Raw genomic sequence first — 24269 nt, forward strand, 5'->3', positions numbered from 1 at the left:
ACACACACATTTCCACTGTTCCATCACCCTGACCAAACCCAGCCAGGAAATATGACCTAGAAAAACCCATTGTAGCTGATGTTGGCTATTCCTTGCCCTTATAGGTTGAGTCTTAGCATGTCAAACCACACCTGCTGCTTCTGAAGCCCTGACAGTGGGCAGAGCCAGGTAACTAACACTGGGAGTAGCCCTCCCTCCTATAGTGACTGGCAGGATTCGGTGTTGAAATGTCTCAGCTTTCTTGCCCCTCCCCCTCTGTAGGGACAAGCATGTTCTACAGCATTTCCCAGAGTTCCCTAGTGTGATTGCACCTCAATGGCCCACAGTGGCAACTTGCTTGATGGTGTTGCCTCCCAAATAAACTCTTTGCACTTAAATCTTCATCTCAGGGAGACCTAAATTAAGACCCCAACAGTGTTTTATTGATAGATGCCATGATTACAAATTGGACCATTTTGATCTGTAGGATTTTCATTGGCTGATTTTCAGATGTAGATCACCAGGTCTTTCATTCTAGTTTGTCTTATCCCGTAAGCTCCACACAAGCCTAATTCAGCATCATAGCAATGTGTAAGTTTCCACTGGCAGATTGTTGGTGGCTGTGCACGAGATGCATTGGCCAGATATAGAATTTGGATCTCCCCCATGTTGCTGTTGTTGTTATGTGCCGTCGAGTCAGACCCGACTCATAGCGAACCCTCCTTGGGTTTCTGAGGCGGTATCACTAAGGAAGTAGATTGCCCCATCTTCCTTCCAAGGAGTGGCTGGTGGGTTTGAACCTCCAGCCTTCTGGTTTAGAAGTCAAGTGCTTTAGGTACTATGCTACCAGAGCTCCTAGGATCTCCCCCAGGGAAGGAGAGAATTCTACCACTGAACCTCCAATGCCTAGTACACACAACTTGCAGTTAGGTGCCATCAAATCAGTTCCAACTCATCGCAAGCCCATGTACAACAGAATGAAACACTGCTGTCTTCACTGTCATTCCTATGTATGAGTCCATTGTTGCAGCCACTGTGCCAATCCATCTCGTTGAAGGTCTTCCTCTTTTTTGCTGACCATCTATTTTACCAAACTTGATGTCCTTTTCAGGGACTGGTGCCTCTTGGTAACATATCCAAAGTGCATGAGACACTCTCACTACCCTCATTTCTAAGGAGCATTCCAGCTGTACTTCTTCCAAGACAGATTTGTTCATTCTTGTGGCAGTCCACAGTATATTCAATATTCTTCATCAACAATGTAATTCAAAGGCATGAATTCTTCTTTGGTCTTCCTTATTCATTGTCCAGCTTTTGCATGCATATGAGATGACTGAAAATACCATGGCTTGAGTCAGGCACACCTTAGCCCATCCTTAAAGTGAGATCTTTGCTTTTTAACACTTTAAAGAGATCTTTTGCAACAGATTTGCCCCGTGCAATACATTATTTGATTTTCTGACTGCTGCTTCCATGGGCATTGATTGCAGATCCAAACAAAATGAAATCCTTGACAGCTTCAATATTTTCTCTGTTTGTCATGATGCTGCTTATTGGTCCAGTTGTGAGGAATTTTGTTTTCTTTGTGTTAAAGTATAATCCATACTGAAGGCTATAGTCTTTGATCTTCATCAGTAAGTGCTTCACATCTTTCCTTTAAAGCAAGCAAGGTTGTGTCATCTGCATATCACAGTTTTTTTAATAAATCTTCCTCAAATCCTAATGTCTCATTCTTCATATAGTCCAATTTCTTGTATTATTTGCTCAGCATAATGATTAAGTGTGGTGAAAGGACACAACTCTGACACACATTTTCCCTAGTATTAAACCACAGAGTATTCCCTTGTTCTTTTTGAATAACTGCCTCTTGGTCAATATACAGATTCCATATGAGTACGATTAAATGTTCTGGAATTCCCATTCTTCAAAATTTTATCCATAACTTGTTATGATCCATACAGTTGAATGCCTCTGCATAGTCAATAAAACACAGGTAAACAGCTTTCTTTTCTTTCTTTTTTCTCTTTTATTGCGATTTGGGTGAAAGTTTACAGAGCAAATTCACTTTCCATACAGCAGTTCACATACACTTTGTCTCATGACATTGACTACAATTTACCACAATGCAACAGCTCCCCTCCCACTTCCTCCCCATAGTTACTTCTTCTCTGTGTCCATCCCTCCATGCATTCCTGCCCCCCCCCTCCCGAGCTGTCTCCCTGTGCATAAACTGCCCTTCTTTCTCCCATGATTGTTCTCTCCAAGGAGTGTATCTACCTAGTGTAAGTGTTTGCCTCATATGCCTGTCTTTTCTTTGGCTGAAAGCCACAGATGTGTGTTTAATTCTAGACCTGAAGGGCAGCTAGGGGCCATAGGCTCAGTGGTTCCACCAGGTTCTATCAAACCAGCAATCCTGGTCCCTTGCCTCCCCCCGACAAAAATGATTTTGAATTTTGTTCCACATTTTTCTCCCTCTCTATCCAGGATCTCTTACATAGATCCCCCTCCGAGTGGTTGACAGTGGAGCCAGGCACCATCTAGTTCTTGTAGTCTCATAGTCATATAGGTTGAGGATCGCATGGTGTACCAGTCTCTTGGACTGTTTCCATAAATCTTCGGTTTTCTTCATTCTTCTTTGCTCTGGACAAGGAGAAACCCATTGTTGCATCTAGATGGCTGCTTGCAAGCTTTTAAGATCCCAGTGGCTACTCACCAAAGTAGGAGGTGGAACAATGTTTTGGGTAGTATGATGTGCCGATTGAGCCTGATGTCCCCTGTGACTACGGTCCCGAGCCCACAGGTTAGGTAAACAACTTTCTGGTACTCTACCTTCAACCAGATCCATCTTACATCAACAATAGTGAAACTTGTTCCACAACTTCTTCTGAAATAGGCTTGAATTTCTGGCAGTTCTCTGTCGATATATTGCTGTAATGGTTTTTGAATTATCTTCAGCAAAATTTTTCTTTGCATGTGATATTAATGATATGGTTCAAGAATTTCTGCATTCTGTTGTATCACTTTTTTGTGCAATGGGCACAGGTATGGATCTCTTCCAGTTGGTAGATCAGGTATTCTGTCATTTCCTGGAGGCTTGCTTTTCTCCAGTACTTTCAGTGCAGCTTAGTCTTCTTCCTTCAGTACTACTGATTCTTGAGCATATGCTATCATCTCCTGAAATGTTTGAATGTCCAGCAATTCTTTTGGTACAATGACTTTCTGTCTTCTTTCCATCTTCTTTAGATGCTTTTTGCATTGTTCAGTTGTTTACCCATAGAATCCTTTGATACTGCAACTTGAGGCTTGAAATTTTCCTTTAGTTCTTTCAGCTTGAGAAATGCTGAGTGTGTTCTTTTTGGTTTTCTGACTCCAGGCCTTCCTTCATTTCATTGTAATACTTTGTCTTCTCAAGCTGCTCTTTGAAATCTTCTGTTCAGCTCTTTTATTTCATGACTTTTTCCTCTCACTTTAAAAAGCTACTCTATGTTGAAGAGTAAATTTCAGAGTGTATTCTGACATCCATTTTGGTATTTTCTTTCCTTTGTGTCTTTTTAATGACTTGTTGATAGCCTTGATGTCATACCACTTATATGGTCTTTGGTCATTAGTGTCCCATGCATCAAATCTATTCTTGAGATGGTTTCTATAGTCAGTCAGGATATATTCAAAGTTGTACTTTGGCTCATGTGAACATGTTTTAATTTTCTTCAACTTCATCTTCAACTTGAATATGAGGAAGCTCTGTTCTTGCTCTGCAGTAAGCCTCTGGTCTTATTCTGACCAATGATATTGAGCTTCTCCATCATCTTTTTTCCACAGATGTAGTTGATTTGATTCCTGGGTATTCCATCTGGTGAAGTCCACCTGTGTAGTTGTCGAAAAAAGGTATTTGCAATGAATAAGTCAGTCTTGAAAAATTCTATCATGCAATCTCCAGCATCGTTTATATCACCAAGGCCATATTTTCCAACTACTGATCCTTCTTCCTTGTTTCCAACTTCTGCATTCTAATCACCAGTAATTATCAATGCATCCTGATTGCATGTTTGATCAATTTCAGGCTGCAGAAGTTGATAAAAATCTTCAATTTCTTCGCATATCTAGTTCTTAGTTATTTGCTATCTAGACATCCCAGGCTACCTCAGCTGTAACTGAGCGTGTCTCAACAAAGTGACCTAATGCTCTATCTCAGCCATCAGCAGGCGAGAGAAGGCTGTCAGGGGTGGGTCTAGAGGGGCAAAGGGAGAAGGACAATGAGAGAATTTAATCCACTCACACTTCTGCTTGCTTATAGTGGTGAAGTGCTAAGAGCACTAACTCTACACCTGTGTTCTAACAGGTGAGCCTTGTAAAGGAAGAGGGGCAGACCCAGCTTCAAGTTGTCTTCCTTCCCTGCTGTGTGAGAGGGACAGGAACTCCATTTGTCAACTGTAGGACAACAAACTGATGAGAAGTGCTGATGGGTTCTGGTCTGTAGTTGTACCTGCAGAGTCTCTGTGATGTCTCAAATATTCCATCAGTCAGAGGAATGCCTTGTACCCCATGAAGGCCAACTGTCAGCAGCCGACTGATAGCTCTAGGTGCACCAATATGGAGTGGCTGACTGGTTGTCCCTCATCCTGAAGATTAAAAGCATTTGTCAGGAAGTTCCCCACTGGCCTGCAGAAATGCTGCATCAGACTCATCCATAGTCTATCATACTTTTGCCTGTCAGAGGTCGCTAGCTGTCCACCCATGTGGCACTGGCTTTGATGCCCTTCACTGCTTAGGCAACCAGCTGAGCTCGTGGTACCTGCCCAAGGCCCAGTCTTTTGACCTCTGGCCCAGAAAATACACACACACATACATGTGGACAAAACACATATAAACACATGCACCCATTCTGGCACAGGAAAACATCTCTTCTGCTTTCCAGTACAAGGTCTTTTTTATCCCCAGGTTAGTCCCTCTGGCCAGCCCCCACCCACTCAGGACCTACCCACACCCTCAAGCTCCCTTGCCTCCCCTGGGAGGAGTCTGACTCCCATATTTGTTCCTGGTTCTCCAGGAAGCAGCTTGGGGCTCATGTGAAATTCTGCATTGACTTTAGAAGGACTCTAAGGTGTCCGGATTACCACTCCATCCTTATGAACTGGATTAGAAGGCCCTTAACAGATAATGCCTGGAGTTCTTGCTGCTTGTCCGACATTGAGCAATTATGAGCGAGGTCTTAAGAGATAAGTGAAACAGTGATGCCTCAGCCAGGAGCTCAAAAGGTGGTTCCAATGAGGCTTTCAAAACAATACCCAGTGCAAGCAGGGGAATGATTTCCCTGCCTTTGGACGCTGAACTATGAGCCTCTCAGTGAAATCTTTTCATATCAGGATAAGACCTGGGTAGCTCTTAATCCTTTAATTCTACCAGTTGGCCAGGAGCTGGAATTGGATTTGGAACCTGAAGGAGGGAGGGGGGAAAAATCAACAGAGGAATTTGAAACGCCTCAAAGTTGAGCTGAGTTCCCTCCTTCCTTCCCAGGCCTGGCCAGGGGGACAGGTAAGGGTAAGGGATGGGGATTGCCCCTACAACAGGTTTGGCCTCCCCTCCACTTAGAGGTTACTTGACTAAGGGGCCAGGCCTGCCAGGAAACCTGTGACCACTGACTAGAGGGTCAGAGCTAAGTCTGGGAGGTCCTCACCTAGAAGGACCATTGTCCAGGGAGTGGGTGGCAATGCCCCCTAAAGAGTAAGAATAAGCAAAATACCAAAACCTAAACCAAACCGATTGCCGTGGAGTCAATTCTGACTCATAGTGACCCTACAGGACAAAGTAGAACTGCCCCCTTAGGGCTTCCAAGGCTGTAAATCTTTATGGAATCAGACTGCCTCATCTTTCTCCCACAGAGTGACTTGTGGGTTTGAATCACTGACTTTTTGGTTAGCAGCCAAATGTTTTAACCACAGCACCACCAGAACTCCTTACAGGCATAATAATGTCAATTAGTGTTTTCCTGAAGAAACTCTGATGTCACAGTGATTAAAGCACTCGGCCGCGTACTGAAATGACAGTGTTTCTAACACACAGCAGAAAGATGTGGCAGTCTGCTTCCGTTAAGATTTACGGCCTTGGAAACTCTGTGAGGCAGTTCTACTCTGTCCTGTAGGGTCTCTATGACTCAGAATTGAGTCAACACCAGCAGGTTTGGTTTGGTTTGGTGTTTTCCTCCAAATCGTGTGAAAACTCATGCTTTACAGACTGTCTTTGGAAACCAAGCAGGGCTATTGCTCCAAAGCCTCAATCTAGGTAAAAGAGATGAAGCCACCTTAGCTGAGGATGAGTCCCCAGGCACCCTCCACCCAGACTGTCACCTACACCCTTCCTAAGTACAAATGCAGGAGGGAACCTTCCCTGCTGTTCTCCGCCTGAAACCACAGTACCCCCACCCCACAGACATGTTGGCAGCCTCATCCTTGGCAGTGGCTGGGGCTGGCCAGTGAGATGGAGATATGAGGCTAAGAAATCGCCTTTAGGAAAAAGGAAATGAGGTGCACACATGGGGTGGGAGGGATGTCTCTACAGAGAGGCTCACGGGCAGACCAGAGGGCACCCCGCAGCCTTGGGAAAGGCTTCCTATTCAGGGACATCCTTCCTCCCTCCCTTCTGTTCTTCTTTCCTCCCTCTTTCCCTCCCTCCTTCCTTCCTTCCCTCCTTGCCCCCTTCTCTCCCCTCCCTTCCTCTCTCCCCCTCCCTCCCTCTTTTCCTTCCTTCCTTCCTTCTTTCTATCAGCAAGACTGAAGACTGCTCTGAGATAGGCCCTGGGCTCTGTGCTGGTGGCAGAGGTGGAGAACAAGTTTGGTCCCACCCTCCAAGATCCCACAGACCAGAAGGGGAAACAGAGGTGGGAATTGCCAGTCACAAAGCAGCAGGCCTGTGCTGGGCAAAGGGCAGCCCAGGGCAGTGGGAGCTCAGAGGAGGCACGTAACTACCCAACCTGGCAGGGCAGTCACAAAAGGCTCCTGGAAGGGGGAGGCCTTGAGCTGAGTCATGTCACTGGGGCAGGAGCTGCCAGGAGAAAAGAGGTCCCCCTCTCAGTCCAGGAGCTCTGGGGTAGGGCAGGGAGATGTTGAAGGGACTGCAAGAAAAAAGAAATAAAAGAATCCATCTCTGCATACCCCTATCAAAGATTCCTCTTCCGACTTGGAGACTTTAAGTCAGGGGCTCAAAAAGGGAAGAGGCTGAGAAAGCAGCACAAGGCCTCAAGCCCAGCATCACATCCATCTGTCCCTGAGGGACTCCAGTGGGGAGATGGATGGACATGCTGCGGGATACAGGAGGCACAACAGGACAGTGCCTTGGGATGGATGATGGGATGGTACCCAGAGAGGAACCAACTGGCCCAGGAACACAGGTGATGTTCACAGAGAACCAGCCCTGGAACCTGGGTCTCTGGGCTTCCAGTCAGTTACCTCTCTCACAGGGCATCAGAGTGACAGAAACCCAGCAAGTTCCAGAACCAAAACTGAAGGTGTCACCTTGTCTATATCCCTTCTTTACTGCTCCTACCTGTGTCCACAGAGTGAAATTACACAAAACACACACACACATATACACAGCACAACTTGGTGAGTGAGTGAGGAGGAAGCAGAGACCTGGTGGGAGGACAAGGAAGACCAAGGGACACCTCCACTGACCTTGCTGTCTGACCACCTGCTAAATGGCCCCTGAAAGGGGTCCCTGAAAGGGGGGTGAATGGATTTTCTTTCTTTTTTTTAATGAATATTATTTTTCAAGCTGGACTCACTTAGTTACAAATAACCAAAACTCAATTCAAACTGAAAAAAGAATGAAAGGATGAGAAAAGGGCACTGGCTCAGGTTCCTGAAGAGGTCAGAGGTAGATCTTATATAGCTTCAGGCATAGCTGGATCAAGGTACTCAAATCCATCCTCCACATCTTTCACTCCCTGTGGCTTTACTCTCCTCCCAATGCAGCAAAGATGGCCCCCTGCCACTCCAGACCTACATACATCCTATCAGCTCTGCCACACTTTAGGACAGGAAAGCATTTCACAAAGTTCCATCCAAAGTCTTTGGGCTGCCTCTTGGGACCAACACGAGGCAGGTGAGCACTCCTAAATCAAATGCTGTGACAAATTGGATGTGACTCTTTCATGAGACTAGCCTGGGCAAGGGATCCAAGCCTCAAGCCAGAGAGCAGGTCATCTTTCCAAAACGGCAGTGGACTGAGTGTTGAAGTTCCCAGAAAAAGAACCTGTATGCTGTTGTGAAAAGAAGGGTAAATGCATAGACAAAATCTATCAAGCATCCCTTCACAGCCATGAGGATCTGGTAGATTATGGGGACTCCACCTGGGTGAAAATAGGGCTCTCTGAGCACCTACCTCTCGATGCCCAGATAACCTGCATCCTCATCCACACCACTGACTGCCCACCCACCCACAGCTCCAGCTAGCCCCTCCCCAATCCCATGCATCTACCAACCCCCAATCCCTGGGAAACCATTTGGGAAAAGGCAGCTGTCCTCCTATGCTGGTTATTAATTTAATTTCTGTTTACTTCAATGTAAGCTTAATTTGCTGTGTTAATGGCATTTTAATCCACTTGCCCATTGCACGGGGCTGATAATGCCATACTTTTGTGCAGCGGCAGTGACATTTCTCTGCATCTTGGTCCTTCAGTGGATGGGGCTGGGCATCATTCCCAAAGTTGCTCCCCTCCTTCCTTACATGTGACAACCACTGCCAGCCCCCTTGAGGAGGGGACACTGCTCCCTGCTGTCTGGGTCTTTTGGGTTGGTGCCTTGCCTAAGACCCATCACTGAGCCCAGAGGGAAATGAGTGGCTGCTTGCAGGTGAGCTGGATGAGGGACAGGCAGAGCAAGGATGGCCTCTGTGGTGGCCCTGGGCCCTGTGGGCTTCCTGGTGGGCTCAGTCCTGAGCAGGGTCTTTGAAATAAAACATGAGAAACAAGCCAGACTAACTGAGCAATTCTGGAAACATTGAGTCAAATTTGATTCCTCCATCTGGGGTCAACCTCTCTGTTGACTGAACATGTTTGTCCTTGTCCTAAATCCCCATCCACCTCCCTGGCACTGCAGGTTCTGCCTAGCACTAGGTCATGCTCGCTTGGCATGCCATCCCTGGGGGTACAGTATGGCATGGTTGGAAATGTGCTGGTTTCTGTATTAGGACAGCTGTGTTTGAAATCCAGCTCTGGTCATCAGTCCCACATCTGTGAAATGAGGATCAGAAAATACTGGCCAGGCCAATATCAGAGACATTAGGTGACATGGACTGTGCTTGGTGAACCATAAGCTCTGCCCACTGTGGTGGCTACTGGGGCAGTGAGGTGGCAAGAACCTTGATGGAGCAGATCTGGACATAGAATGCATACTTTGGGAACCTGCCATGCCCACAGTCACCCCAAGACAGAACCCAGAGGTGCTGCCTTTCATTGGAGTCATAGGTTCTGTTCCCTGGAATTCTGCTACCTTTACTAAGCCAGAGATTGGTCTACCAACAGCCAACTAACGGTGGCCAGCTGTGGTCCAGAAGGCAGGTCACTCTGGCCAACAAGGGTGTTCATTTCTAGAGAAAGAGCTTCTCTAGGGAATACTGACCGTGATGCAAAGAGTGAGTCACATGAGATGGAGGTCAAGAGACACACGGAGAGAACAACGAAAACAATCAAAATAAAATAATAATGAGGAGGAGGAAGAGCAGGAAGCATTTATTGAGCTCTTACTGGGTTCCAGGCATGTTCCTAAATCCTCTACTCATGTTATCATATTTAATACTCATAGCAACTCTGTTGTTTTCTTCATCTTATAGAAAAAATTACTGAGGCTGAGAGAAGTAAGGAGTCCACGGGAGGTGCAAAGGTTAACACCCTCGACTGCTAACTGAAAGGTTGGAGGTTCGAGTGCATCTTAGAAGAAAGGCCTAACAATCTACTTCTGAAAAACCAGCCGTTGAAAACCCCGTGGAGCCTAGTTCTACTCTGACACACATCGGGTCCCCGTGAATCAGAGTCAACTCAACAGCAGCAACTGGTTTAGAGGAGTTAAGCAAATTGCCCAGCGCCACACAGCTAGGAAATAACAGAGCCAAGATTTGAACCCACAGCTTATGTGAGTAAGATAATATTAAGTAAGGAGAAGCTGCATGAGGTCAGAGGCTATGGTGCAGGAGAGGCCACAAAACCAAGAGGAACATGAAAGGAAGTGGTGGGAATAACAAGGCAACAGCCCAGAGTGAGGCAGCTGGGGCAGCAGGCCCAGGATACCGCCGCCACTGACTCAGCTACCGCATCTCTGGAACATCAGCTGAGTCCTCCACTTGGGCTCTGGACTGCTGGATTCCTTCTCAATTCTTCCTTGGCCTTCCTTAATGGCAGGAAACTGAGCAGTGTCTATCTTATACACTGAAGGAGCCAAGCCCACCCAGAGCCTTTTTCTAGTTATTCCTTCTAGCTCCTGGTAGTCCAAACACAACAGCAATAACCCTTCCTTCCTGCTTTGCTCCAGCCCCACCACCCAGCTACCTTCTGCCCCAGCCAGGCTCTTGGGGACAACTCTCTGGATTTTTATAGTGAAAAGTCCACAGATGCACGAGTCTCCATTGCCCTATTTGGACTGAGGCCCCAGTTATGGAGACACACATGCACACACACACACACACACACACATGCATTCTGAGGGGCCTCCTTGGCCTTCCACAAAGACCCAGACACCTAGCCTGCAGTACAGGGAACCAAGAATCCAGGCAGCAGGGGGTTCCAGCATCAGGCGACCAGGTTGTGTGTCCTCACTGTGTCACCACTCATTGAGAGCTACGTAGCCTGTAATGACCCTGGGCATTTCCTGGGATTAATAGCCAGCAGGATTAATGGCCCTGGACGACACCCTGGGCCATTAGGCACCAGGAAGCCCCACACCTCAGTGGCTATTACTTAAGTGGAAGACATTAGAGAGCTAACAACAATGTCTAACAAGGAAGGAATTATCAGGAGAGCTCCTTGGTCTGTGCTCATTACCTGGTCAGGCCCTATGACAGAGAACTGCCGCCAAAGATGGTGGGAGGAGGGGCACCAAGTGTGAATTTGCCTTCCCGTCCTTCATCTTCTGGTGGGTTCTGTTTGTCCTGGAATCACTTTTCCTTTGGAGCACTCAGGCACACACATACATGTATGTGCATGCGTATATGTATATGTATATGTGTGTCTGCATAAGGCGAGTCAGCTCCTCCTAGCTTTACCTCAGAAAGAAGGACCTCAGCACCCTGCCAACAGCCGGCATCCTGCTTTGTGTAACTCACCGCACCCAGACCTGCCTGCACTTCCCTTTCCCTATTCCCAGATATTCTGCATTTCACTCATCCCTTTATTCTACCAAGGTTTACTGATCACCTATGGAGTGCCAGGTCCAGGGATTCAGTCATGATGATAACTAGATCTGCTCTCATAGACCTTATAGTCCAGAGAATGGCCATTAATGCCAGAACACAGGGCTGGAGGTTTTCCAAAACTGTCCTTCCAAAAAGGGAGAATGGCCTTGCATCCCAGTCTTTACAAAATCCCTCCTATCACTGGACACTGCTTTGCTGGACTCTACTCTCAAATACTTTCTGCTTGATCTTCATGTACTGTTTAGGAAAGACATGGGTCCTCATGCAATACTCATTTTCCATACTCATAGAAGTCATCTGATGAAATTGAGAAAAGCCAAAACAAGCAAACAAAAAAGACAAAGAAAATAAGCAGAAAAATAATTATTATTCCTGGAGAGAGGGGTGTGACCTCAAAATCGCAGATGCTGGATGTCATTGGAATGCAGCCTTTTAAGGATCATATCAAAAAGCAACTGAGTAAGTGGTTATTCTGTGGAGACCAAATGGCACATTGTGCCCATGGTTTAGATAAAATTCTCGACATCATGCATGAATTTCAGAAGTGCTTCATCCCATAGGATGCTGAAGGAAGTGAAAATGGGTGCGTTAGAGAAAACTGCGTTAGGTGCCAGGAAAAAAATAGCTCCCCTGATGAAGAAGGCCCTGAAGGTGGAGAGGTGGGAGAAGAGTTTGCATACAATTATTCATGACATGAGAGGGTTAAAGCATGCCTAAGCAACTGTGCTATGTAATTTCAAATGAGTAGCACAATGTAACTAATAATTATTCTAAAGAGGAATTGAACTATTGTAATGAACTTGGTGTGCAAGTATCTATTTGCATTTCTGCCTTTGCTTCTTCTGGGCATATACCTAAGATTGGTATTGCTGGGTCATACAGTACTTAAGAGTTTATATATGAAAACAAAAAAAAAAAAAAAAAGAAAAACAAACCCATTGCCATCAAGTTGATTCCTATTCATAGCGACCCCCATTGGTTTCCAAGGCTGTAAATCTTTACGGAAGTAGATTGCTTCATTTTCCTCCACAGGGTGGCTGGTGGGTTTGAACCACTGACCTAGTGAGCGGCCAAATGCCTTACCCACTATACCACCAGAGCTCCTTGAAAACACGACCCAAGAGGACCCGCTCTCTTCTTTCACTGAGAAATAGGGGATCCTCTTGTACTCAGTTGCTAAGGCCCAAAAAGGAATTACACGAAAAATGATTTAATTAAACCAGTGATGTAGAGAAACTGGAACCCTCATCTATTGCTGGTGGTGCCACTGTGGGAAAAAGTTTGGTAGTTCTTCAAAAAGAATATAGAAGTACTATTTGATCCAGCAATACCAATCTTAGGTATATGCCCAGAAGAAGCAAAGGCAGAAATGCAAACAGATACTTGCACACCAACGTTCATTACAACACTTTTCACAATAGCCCAAAGGTAGAAATAACTGAAATGTCCATCAGCAGATAAATGGACGAACAAAATGTATGTGTGTCTTGGTTCTCTAGTGCTGCTATAACAGATATGCCATATGTGGATGGCTGTAACAAACAGGGATTTATTACCTTACAACTTCTGAGGCTAGATGTCCGAGTTCAAAGTGCCAGCTCTGGGAGCTGGGTGAAGGTCCCTCAACCTTGGGCTTCAGCTCTGCCTCCTGTTCCAAGCCCACTGGAGCTGAAGGCTTTTTCTAACTCATGCAGCTGTTCACTGCTGACACAGACAAACCCAAGATGGTCAAGTGAAATGGCACAGTTACAAGATTAGCAACAACATGGCGAGCCACTACTTCAAGTTCAGGAGTAATCCCAAAATTGGCAGGCAACATGGCAGGTCATTGAGTTGAAGACTTCATCAAATGCAGGATCCAGAGTGCCAAAAGCTCAAGACATTCCTCAAAGCTTTCCTTATACACTGGAAGAAGGTCAAACCCCGAAGGCAGCTATTTAACTATGCACAGCAGATCCCACCATGAAGTTGATTACTAATCTCATCATGGAATAACTACATGCAGCTGCCCAACTGCTCAAACCACCGCCCAGCCAAGTTGACATACAACCTTAACTACCATAATATGCACACAAGGAAATACTACTGAGTCCTAAAGAGAAATGAAGTCCTAATGCATGCCACAACACGGATGAACCTTGAAAACATGCTGAGAGAAAGGAGTCAGTTGCAAAAGGACAAATATTGTATGATCTCACTTGTATGAAATAAGAAAATATATAGAAACCAACTGGTTACCAGCAGTGGGAGGAAGGGGGAGTTTTTGCTTAGGGGGCTTTGAGTTGACATTAATGGTGGTGGAATGAATTGGAAAATGACAGCAAGAATGGTTGCACAACTTGAAGAACGTAATCAATGTCATTGAATTGTACATGGAGAAGTTGTTGAGATGGTGTATGTTTTATTTTCACCACAATACATTTCTTTGAAAAAGGAAAAAAAAAAAAACAAAAACGAACAGTGACATATGCTGTAAAGAAGAAGAGCTGGGTGCTATGAGACCCAATAAATGCATCCTTGAAGAAGTTCTATCAAAACTCAAAATAATTTAAAAAATAAATAAATAAAAGAGGGGGGGAGGACCAGGTTTGCTGGTCTGACGGAACCTGATGGAACTCCTGAGACTATGACCCTTAACTGCCCTTCAGGTCTGGAAGTGAACCCACTGCTGCGACTTCCAGCCAAACAAAAGACAGGCATATGAGCTGAACATTTACATTAGGTAGATACGCTCCTTGGAGAGATCAATCATGGGAGAATAGAAGGGCTGTGTATGCACAGGGAAACAGCTTTGGGGGCAGGAATGCATGGGAGGAAAGGACACAGGGCAGAGGTAACTATGGGGAGGAAGTGGGAGGGGAGCTGTTGAATCGTGGGAAATTGTAGTCAATGTCATGAGACAGTGTACGTGAACTGCTGTGTGGAAAGTGAATTTGCTCTGTAAACTTTCACCCAAATCACAATAAAAATTAAAAAGAAAAAAGAACTTCTGTCTAAGTTGGCAGTAAAGGATGAAGGGAATAAACTAGACCAACAGCAGTGGCAGGAAGGACCTCTCTCTCCAACAGATGCAAAGGCTCTGCAGGGCCTTGGGGGGCGGAAAGTTCACATCAGTGGGAGCCCTGAGGGCGAGGGGCCAGACCACAAGGGCCTATACCCTACGGGCATGTAGGAGCCCCTGCAGGGTTCAGAGAGCAGAACCGAGTGATCCATTCTCATTTCTAAAAGATCCCTCTGGATGCATCATCCAGTTAGCACGATCACACCTGAATCACTTGAGGTTTGAGGTCTCAGCAATTTGTTTTTCCTCCTGCCATTTTCCTCATTGTTTGGAGTAAGTTTTTTGAGACAATTGGGCTGAATTCCTTGTGCCCAGGGGTCAAGTGGAGTCCCTGGGTGGTGCAAATGTTAAATATTCTGGAAAAGGAAGAGACTCAAGTTCATCCAGAGGCATCCTTGAAGACAGGCCTGGCTATCTACTTCCACAAAGATTACAGCCAAGAAAACCTTATAGTTCTACTTTGTAACACATGGGGCCACTTTAAGTTGGAATTGACTCTGTGGCAATGGATTTGATTTTGGTTGGGGGCCACCTCACATCTTCCACTCACACACTCACACTCATGGACATTTGTTCAGAGAGTACAACAGCCAGCAGAAGCTATCACATGGTTTAAGCAATCATCTCTGTTCTTCTGTCACTTCACTGTGAATCCTAAAGTGACCTGTGTGGGTGTCTCACCAAGCACTTCATTCAAAAGCTGATTGGAATTGCAACAGGACACAGTGGGCCATGCAAGAAGTGCTCATTTGATGGCGGGACCAAGGCCAGAGTTCCCTCCGGACCCCCTCCGCCTTCCCCATCTCCCCTTCCTGCTCCAAATGGGGGTGGGGGCGAGGGAACAAGCCCCCTTCAGAGCCAAGTCCCCGTCCTAGTCAGGCTCATCCTGGGCCTAGCTGGCCATGCCGCTGCTCATGTGTGAGGAACTGGCCATGCCGAGCATTGGGTGCTCACGCGATCACAGTCACGTGCTGCAATAAAGGAAAATGTCATTTTGCCATTTCGTCATTCCAGCCTGGCTCTGGATAAACCAGGCTGGGTGCAGAGATTTCCTCCCCGCGAGCCAGCCACCCTGAAACCACGAAGTTTTGGGGCTGTGTGTGTGTGTTTTCAAACTGGAGATATTACCTTGCATTTATTTACATTTTCTGATGGTGAAATCGGCTTTAAAAGTACCCCGTGCAGGAGTGCAAGAGGGTTAGGGTACAGCTCCCGCACAGTTGGGACGAATGGAAGGCTCTTCTTCACCTCGTCTCTCCTTTCTCCTTAAATATTATGCCACATCCTGATTAATACCAGACCAATAAAATCATCTCCACAATCTGGTTAGAGGCTTTTGTCTTCCCAGATGGCCTGCAATGTTAATGTGTGACAATTTCAACAATGAACTAGGACTGTTTTATGGAACCAACATTTGTTCCACTGCTTTTTTTTTTTAGACTCAGAATTTTGACACAGATGGTACAAATTACTCAAAAAACAGAAATGTTCATTTAGAAGGCTTAAATATGTGGTTTTACTCAGGCCATCAGAATATTTTACATTTGCAATTCAGTAAATTTACTAACAACCCTGCTATAATTAAGGTCTGGAAAAAAGAAAAAAAAAAAAACCTTTCTCCAGCTTTTTATATCTATAGAGTTTCATTAAGCCAAAGAAAAAAATATATATATTATTATTTATTCTAGTTGGGCAATGTTCCTATTTCCTTGTGACTTATATTGTTCGCCTCTGTTTTCTGTTTCCTTCATGACTGCTAATTTCTGCTGAGAACAGAGGAGGAAGGGGGTTGGTGGGCTAGGCTGCTCCAAGGACTCACCCATCACCCTATGCATCAGGTTTCAGCTCCAAGTCACAGAGGCTAATAGCTATAGCCACAGCATTCTCTAGAACCTTCTCCTGCAAAAAAGGTGATCATATCTCTTTGCATATTCCACTTACCATCTCTGCAAGGGCAGACCCCACAGCATAAGCCCTTTAACTTCAGCAGTTCTATTTCTAAACTGACCAAGGTCTGCCTCTGAATATCAGAAGGTATTATCATTGTTATGATTATTATTCCTGTTACCTAAAATTTGATGGCTTGTTCTGTGCCAGATACTGTGCAAAATACTTTATACCAGTCATCTCAGTTTAATCTTCCCAGCAGCCCTATAAGGTATGAAATTCAATATTCTCTCAAATTTACAGATGAGGAAGCTGAGGTCCAGAGAGGTTATGCAACGTATCCAGGGTCTCACAGACTTCAAGGAGCAGTCCAGAGCACTAACAAGTGATAAGACCATAGAAGCAAAACTGGTGTTTTCTGAGCACTTATTCAGGAGCTCTGGTAGCATAGTGGCTAAGCCACTTGCCTGCTAACCAGACGGCTGGCGGTTCAAACCCACCAGCCACTCCTCGGAAGGAAGGTTGCCAATCCTACTTCCGTAGTGATACTGCCTTGGAAACCCAAGGAGGGGTCGCTATGAGTCGGGGGGTCGCTATGAGTCGGGGCCGACTCAACGGCACATAACAACAACAACAATAATTCAGTGCCAGGCATTGCATTAGTACTTCCCATGTCTTATCTCATTTAATCATCCTTTTAGAAATGCAGGGACTATTTACAGAAGTTCAAAGGAAGGGTGGTAGAACCCATCTGGGGCAGAAGCAGCCAGTGGGACTAGGGACCCATCATTTTGTCCAGCAATGGGGTGCGAACCATGGAGAGAACGCAGAGAGGCCAAGGAAGTAAGGCTTCCTGCTGAGCTCAGGCCTGCGATGAAGGGGAAGCTGTTGGGCTCTGCAGATGAGCACAAGCTCAAGGTCACCTAGAAGATGGAGAGGCCTGCTCTGACCTCAACTCTCTGCAAGGAGGCAGCTCCCCTGTCCTTTCAGCCTTTTCAAAAGCGGCCAATTGAATCTGCCACTTGGAATGCAAACTTGGGTTCATGGAAGCCTGGTCATTAGCAAGAGGAAGACAGGGACTTGGTCTCCCATGTTGCTCTCATCCCAACCCAAGGGAGTATCAGGCAACACAGTAGCAGTGAATGCTAATGAGAACATATTGCAAAATGCAATACACAGTCATGGCCTTAAAATAAGCACTGAGACCTGGAGGGAGCTTTCCAAGGGCTGACGTTCAGGGGTAAACTATGTCACACATGCAAAGTGCTTAACGTGGTGTTTGGAACATAGAGGCCCTCAACAAATGTTAGCTGTTGGTTTTGTCATCATTATAATAATTCCCTTGGAAGTCTGAAAAGCCAGCCAGACCGATCAAATCTCTAACATTGCTGGTCCCTGGGGAAAGGTCTGGATTCCGCAGGAGCACCAGATGGTGGTCCTCACTTCTGGTTGCTGAATGTGCTCAAGTGAATCCCACAAGACCCTCCAGCCCAGCAGAGTCTATCTTGGTGCCATTTGGTATTTTACTGATGTCAAGTCGAGGAAAAGTGCACCCACCATTCAGAGCAGGAAGTTATTGTCCTTTCTTCCTGCTCACAACTTAGAAATTATCTGAGTAAATATTTTTCCCAAGATTATTTTTCCAATAACAGAAAAATTTGATATGACCTATCAACTCAGAGCAGCCCCACGTGCATCAGAGTAAAACTGTGGGTCACAAGGTTTTATTTTCTTTTTAATTTTTATTGAGATTTGGGTGAAAGTTTAGAGAGAAAATTCATTTTCCATATAGCAGTTGATACACATTTTGTTTCATGACACTGACTGCAATCCCCCACAATGTAACAGCTCTCTTCCCACTTTCCTCCCTGTAGTTACCTCTTCCCTGTGTCCTTCTTGACCCCTGAGCTGTCTCCCTGTGCAAATACTGCCCTTCTGTTCTCCTGTGATTGACTGATCGCTCTAAGGAGTGTAGGAGCTCTGGTAGCATAGTGGCTAAAGCACTTGACTGCTAACCAGAAGGCTGGCGGTTCAAACCCACCAGCCACTCCTCGGAAGGAAGATGGGGCAATCTACTTCCGTAGTGATACTGCCTCAGAAACCCAAGGAGGGGTTGCTATGAGTCGGGGCCGATTCGATGGCACATAACAACAACAACAACAACAAGGAGTGTATGTACCTGATGTAAATGTTCACCCTTTATGCCTGTCTATTGTTTGACAGGAAGCCATGGAAGTGAGTTCAATTCCAGACTTGAAGGGTAACTAGGGGCCATAGTCTCAGGGGTCTCACTAAGCTCTATCAGATCAGCAAACCTGGTCTTTTTTATGATTTTGAGTTTTGTTCCACATTGTTCTTCCACTTTATCCAGGATCTCCTGCACTAATTCCTTTCTGAGTGGTTGACAGTGGTAGCCAGGCACCATCTATTTCTTCTGGTCTCATGGTCATATTGGCTGAGGACAGCATGGTCTACTAGTCCCTTGGACTAATTGTTTCCATGTGTCTTTGTTTTTCTTCGTTCTTCTTTGCTCTGGATGAGAAAAGACCCATTGTAGCATCTTAGCTGGCCGCTTGCAAGCTTTTAAGATCCCATTTGGATGTAGACCAATGTTTTTGTGTAGTATGTTATGCCAATTCAGCTTGATGTCCCCTGTGACCATGGTCCCAAGCCCATGGGTCCAACTACTTGTTCCCTTAGCGGGGGTGGCTGTGACCAAGAAGTTACCATAACTTTGCCCCTTATTAGTTTTATTATATATTTGGACATTCTTATAGTACATACAAATATCTATGCAGAAATATCATCTGCCAACCTTATATATGGTCATGGGTATACTCCCTTTTGCTTAGACATATCTGATCATTCAGCCTGTCTACCATCTATTTACTCATAGATTGATGTTTGTTGTCACTGACAATGCAGTATTATATACGTAAAAGGGTTTATCTTTGCTGTCTCACAAGGTTTTCAGTGGGTGATTATTCAGAAGTAGGTCACCAGGCTTTTCTTCCAAGGCCTCTCTGCTAGTGGACTCAATTTTCCAACCTTTTGGTTAGCAGCCAAGTGCACTAACTATTTGTACCACCCAGATACTCCTAATATGATGTTAAAATGATGGCTATAAAAATAGTCCAGTGTCCAGCTTGTGGTTTCACTGACCAGAGTTTTGGTGTTTGCTTCTGACCACCAGGTAGCATCTGATGATATTTTTGCATTGGTTCCTGTTGTCTAATTCTGTAAACAAATAATTCATTTCAACTTCAAAGTAAAAACAAAACATTAATGCATCAACCATTGTTGTCCTTTGCTAATCCTTGCAATAAGTACCATATATTTCTGCTTAAGGCTTCAATTCATTAGAACATTCTATTAGCACTGCCAACAGAAAGCGTATTCTGAGTTTTCGAATGTTGTTTCCATTAAAATCAATCACTCTTCACAATTAAGCCAATAGTTGCACCATTTTTGCTGTTATGAGCTAAAGCATCCTAAATATATTGACAGCTGTCTTCAATAGGATGACACAAATGAGGGAGGGGGGTAGGTCTAAGACTAAATGTCACCAAGGGAACAGGCAAACTCCTCTTGCTGAAATGTACCTCATTTTCATACCCAGAAGGCATTTTGTATACTTTTTTTTTTTGCAATGGCAACATACCGTAATCAATGTTTTGCATATTACAATCAATAACACACTTAAATGTTTAAGTTTTGCATTCTTTTGCAATAAATATTGATATATTACAAACTCTGTAAAAACTGTTCATTGGACTTTTTGTTTGCACTGTGTACTGTATCATTCAGCAAATAAGTGAGCTAAATATTGTTTGTTACAAAACAGATGTCAAATAAAATTATGCCATATGTGCTATTAAACACTTTTCTTATTTTTTTTTTTTTTTTTCAGCAAAACCCAAGACTTAGTTTCAGAAGTGAATGTATTTGGCTTTTCAAGGATTTGAAGCATGAAAGCAACATCTTTGAAATATTTTTAAACCTGCTGGCTTTGTGTAATTCAGTTTTGTGAGCTAATTCTGAATGTTATTATAGATTTAAAATGAAAAAACTAGATAGATAAATAGAGACATAGATAAATACACAAAAATCTGGGGATTCAAATTAATCCAGAATTGCAAAAGAGAAAAATAAATACAATCCAGTGTAAAAACAAAATAAAAATATAGAGAAAGAATTAGGATTTTTTTTTTTCTAAGTGACTAGGGATCTTGAAATGACAGAAGAAAAAGCTCAAAACTCAGCTGCAAAGAGAAAGTTTGAAGTGTATTTGGAGAAGTGGGGGTGATCCAGGTGGTGTGGGGGTTGTGAGGTTCCTCCCCAGTGAGTGCTCAGAGGGCTGGAATTAAGGGAGGAGGAGGGAGAGCATGCTCCCAGATGAACTTGCAGGGTCAGAAAGGAAATGGGGGTGGGGTGCAGGGACATCATCCCCAAGCTGTCCTGACCAGTGTTCCCACCAGCAAGCCCTGGTGAATTGCCCTCTTTGAGCCCAGCAGGGGTCTCCTCCAGCCCAGCCCTGTCAGAAGTGTTTACAGTCCATGGACAGATCTCTCAGCCTAGAGAAGTGTGAAATGTGAAACAGAATGAGCAGAATGCAGGAAACATGTTGCTAAGAGCCACCGAGTGAAACAAAATCTGGAGGCTCCAGCAGGATGGCATTGGCACTGATGGCAGCGATACTTCCACCCACAAAAGGAGGCAAGAAGCAGCAAGGTAGAGGAGCTGACCCTACTGCGGGCTGCCCTAGACCCAAGCTGCAACCTTTCATGCACATATAAAGATGCCCCTGGCTCTGGCAGTCCATCTGAGGGGTCTGACCTCAGGATGCCAAGATGCTCTCACCTTGGAAGGCTGTGACCCCGTCCATCTGGGAGGCCCTGTCGGCTCCATAGGGCCCTGCTTCCTCCAAAATCATTTGGGCTCCTCAAACACATTCCCGCCCCTACTCACTGGGATCACTTCTTAAGCCTGGGGAGCTCTGGTAGCATAGTGCCTAAGGCACTTGACTGGTAACCAGAAGGCTGGCGGTTCAAACCCACCAACCACTCCTCGGAAGGAAGGGTGGGCAATCTACTTCCATAGTGATACCTCCTCAAAAACCCAAGGAGGGGTTGCTAGTCGGGTGTGACTCAATGGCATATAACAACAACATACTCAAGCCTTGGCCTCAGGGTCTGCATTCCAAGGGAAACCCAGGATGATACACTCTCTGAATCCAGTCCTTCCTGATACTGTGCCCCTAGGGCTAATTTTCCACCACCAGTCTGTCAGTTTGTTGTACTGTGGTGGCTTGTGTGTTGCTGTGATGTTGGAAGCTGTGTCACTAGTATTTCAAATACCAGCAGGGTCACCCATGGAGCTTCTAGACTAAGAAAAACTAGGAAGACAGGCCTGGTGATCTAGTTCTGAAGATTAGCCAAGGAAAACCTATGGTTCTACATGCTTGCTTTGGGCTTATCATCAGTAAGGATCTATCACTGGAGGAGGACTTCATGTTTGTTAAAGTAGAGCCAGGGAGGGCAAAGGAGACCCTTGAGATGGGCTGCCACAGTAGCAACAATAATGGACTCACACAGTCTGGTGATCATGAGGACGATGCAAGACTGGGCAACATACGATTCTGTTGAACGTAAGGTGTCCATGAGTTGGAGTCAACTCAATAGCAGCTCTATCTATCTGTCTGTCTGTGTATCTATCTATCTATCGACCCATCTATCTATCTAAGTCTGATTTTGGTTTCCACTACAATGTAAGGAACTCTGGTGGTGCAGTGCTTAAAGCAGTTGGCTGCTAACCAGAAGGTCAGCAGTTTAAACCCACCAGCCACTCTGTGGGAGGAAGATGAGGCAGCCTACTTCCATAAAGATTAATAGCATTAGAAACACAATGGGGCTAGCTATGAGTCAGAATCGACTCAGTGGTAGTGGGTAGTATAATGTTAACAAGGATCCATATCTTAGGTAAGTTCTTTTGACTATTGATTGGTTAGCAGATTTTTTTTCTGAGACTGGTAACTTGTTGTTAACTTCTTTGTGTGATTTAAATGAAAGTTTACAGAATAAATCTGTTTTCCACTCAACAATTCATACCATTTTTTTTCATGCCATTGATTGCAATCCACACAATGTAACAGCACTCATTCTATTCCTCCCTGTGCTTCTCATTTCCATTTGTCCTTCTTTCCTATCCCTTCTTGCATTCTCAACTTTGTCCTTGGGCAAATGCTGCCATTTTGATCTTGAACGGCTGATTGTTCTAAGGATTGCCTACCTCCCAGGTGTTATATTTCACCATATGGACTTGTCTATTATTTGGCTGAAAGATAAGCCAAAAGGGTGACTTCAGTTCCAGGCCTGGAGGATGACTAAGGACCATAGTCTCAGGGGATCCACCAGTCCCTATCTGACCAGTGATCCTGGTCTTTTTTATGATTTAGAGTTTTGATCCACATTTTTATCTTATTCTATCCAGGACCGTCCAATGTGATCCTTTTCGGACCAGTCTGTAGAGACAACCAGGCACCAACTAGTTCTTCTAGTCTCAGGATTATGGCGACTGAGGTTTTCATGGTCCCTTAGTCCTGTGGACTAATTGTTTCCATGCATCTTTGATTTTCTTCACTTTTCTTTGCCCTAGACAAGGAGAGTTCAATAGTTGCACCTTAGATGGCCACTCACAAGCTTTTAAGATCCCAGTTCTTACTCACCAAAGTAGGATGCAGAACATTGTCTTTGTAGACTGTGTTGTGCTAATTGACCTTGGTGTCCCCCAAGGCTGTAATCCTGAACTCCCAGGCTTGGGAACTCATTCCCTCACTCATGGTGTTTGGTTATGGCTAAGAAGTTTCATACCTTTGCCTGCTATATTCTCTACCGTATTCATGGATATATTTCAGCATATATAAATATCTAGAATACTTAGAAACATCCTCTGTTAAGCTTATATATATTCACACTTGTTCAACTTGCATGTCAATTTACGTGTCCACCAGTAGATTATTTTTGTTACTGTTATTGCAGGATTATATATGTAATCCTTAATTAGGTAACGATGGATGTAATCACTCCAAGAATGGCCAGACTTCATCTCATGTACTTTGGTTATGTGGTCAGAAGGGAACACTCCCTGGAGAAGGATATCATGCTTGGTAAAGTGAAGGGTCAGAGAAAAAGGGGAAGACCTTCAATGAGATGGATTGACACAGTGGCTGCAATGATGGACTCACTGTGAGTCCACAAGGATTGTGAGGATGGCTCAGGACAGGACAGTGCTTCATTCTGTCATACATAGGGTCACTATAAGTTGGAATCAACTCAACGGAACCTAACAATAACAAGAACAATGTACGTTATAGTATTTACCTCTGTTGCCTTAACTCTTGTGCCCCTTCCAGTGTTTTCCTTTGCCTAGATCATTATGTGCTGACATCACCTTAATAGTGTATTCCTTCCTTTCACCAAAGTTAATATGAGTTTACCCTCTAGTTAGTGATTTACCCTCCTTTTCCCTCCCACCCCTGGCAACCTTCAAAGAATGTTTCTGTGTGAAAACCTTTTCTTGACTTTTTATAATAAACCAAAAAACACCAAACTAACTGCAGTCTAGTCAGATCTGACTCATAGCGACCTCTCCTTGGGTTTCCAAGGTGGTATCACTATGGCAGTAGATTGCCCAATCTTCCTTCCGAGGAGTGGCTGGTGGGTTTGAACTGCCGGCCTTCTGGTTAGTAGGCAAATGTCTTAGGCACTACACCATAGTAGTCTTAATATAATATTCATTCTTTTATGATAGACTAATTTCATCAGATCTCATCATGTGAAAAACTACACCACAGCTGCTTTAAACCACTCAGAATAATGGTCCAGAGAAGTTAACACAAACTTAACTATCACAGGTCTTTTGCATCTCTGGAGATATATATATA

This window comes from Orycteropus afer, unplaced genomic scaffold (assembly GCF_000298275.1).
Source record: "Orycteropus afer afer isolate SDZICR_OR568_19922 unplaced genomic scaffold, OryAfe1.0 scaffold00009, whole genome shotgun sequence".
Taxonomy (NCBI): domain Eukaryota; kingdom Metazoa; phylum Chordata; class Mammalia; order Tubulidentata; family Orycteropodidae; genus Orycteropus; species Orycteropus afer.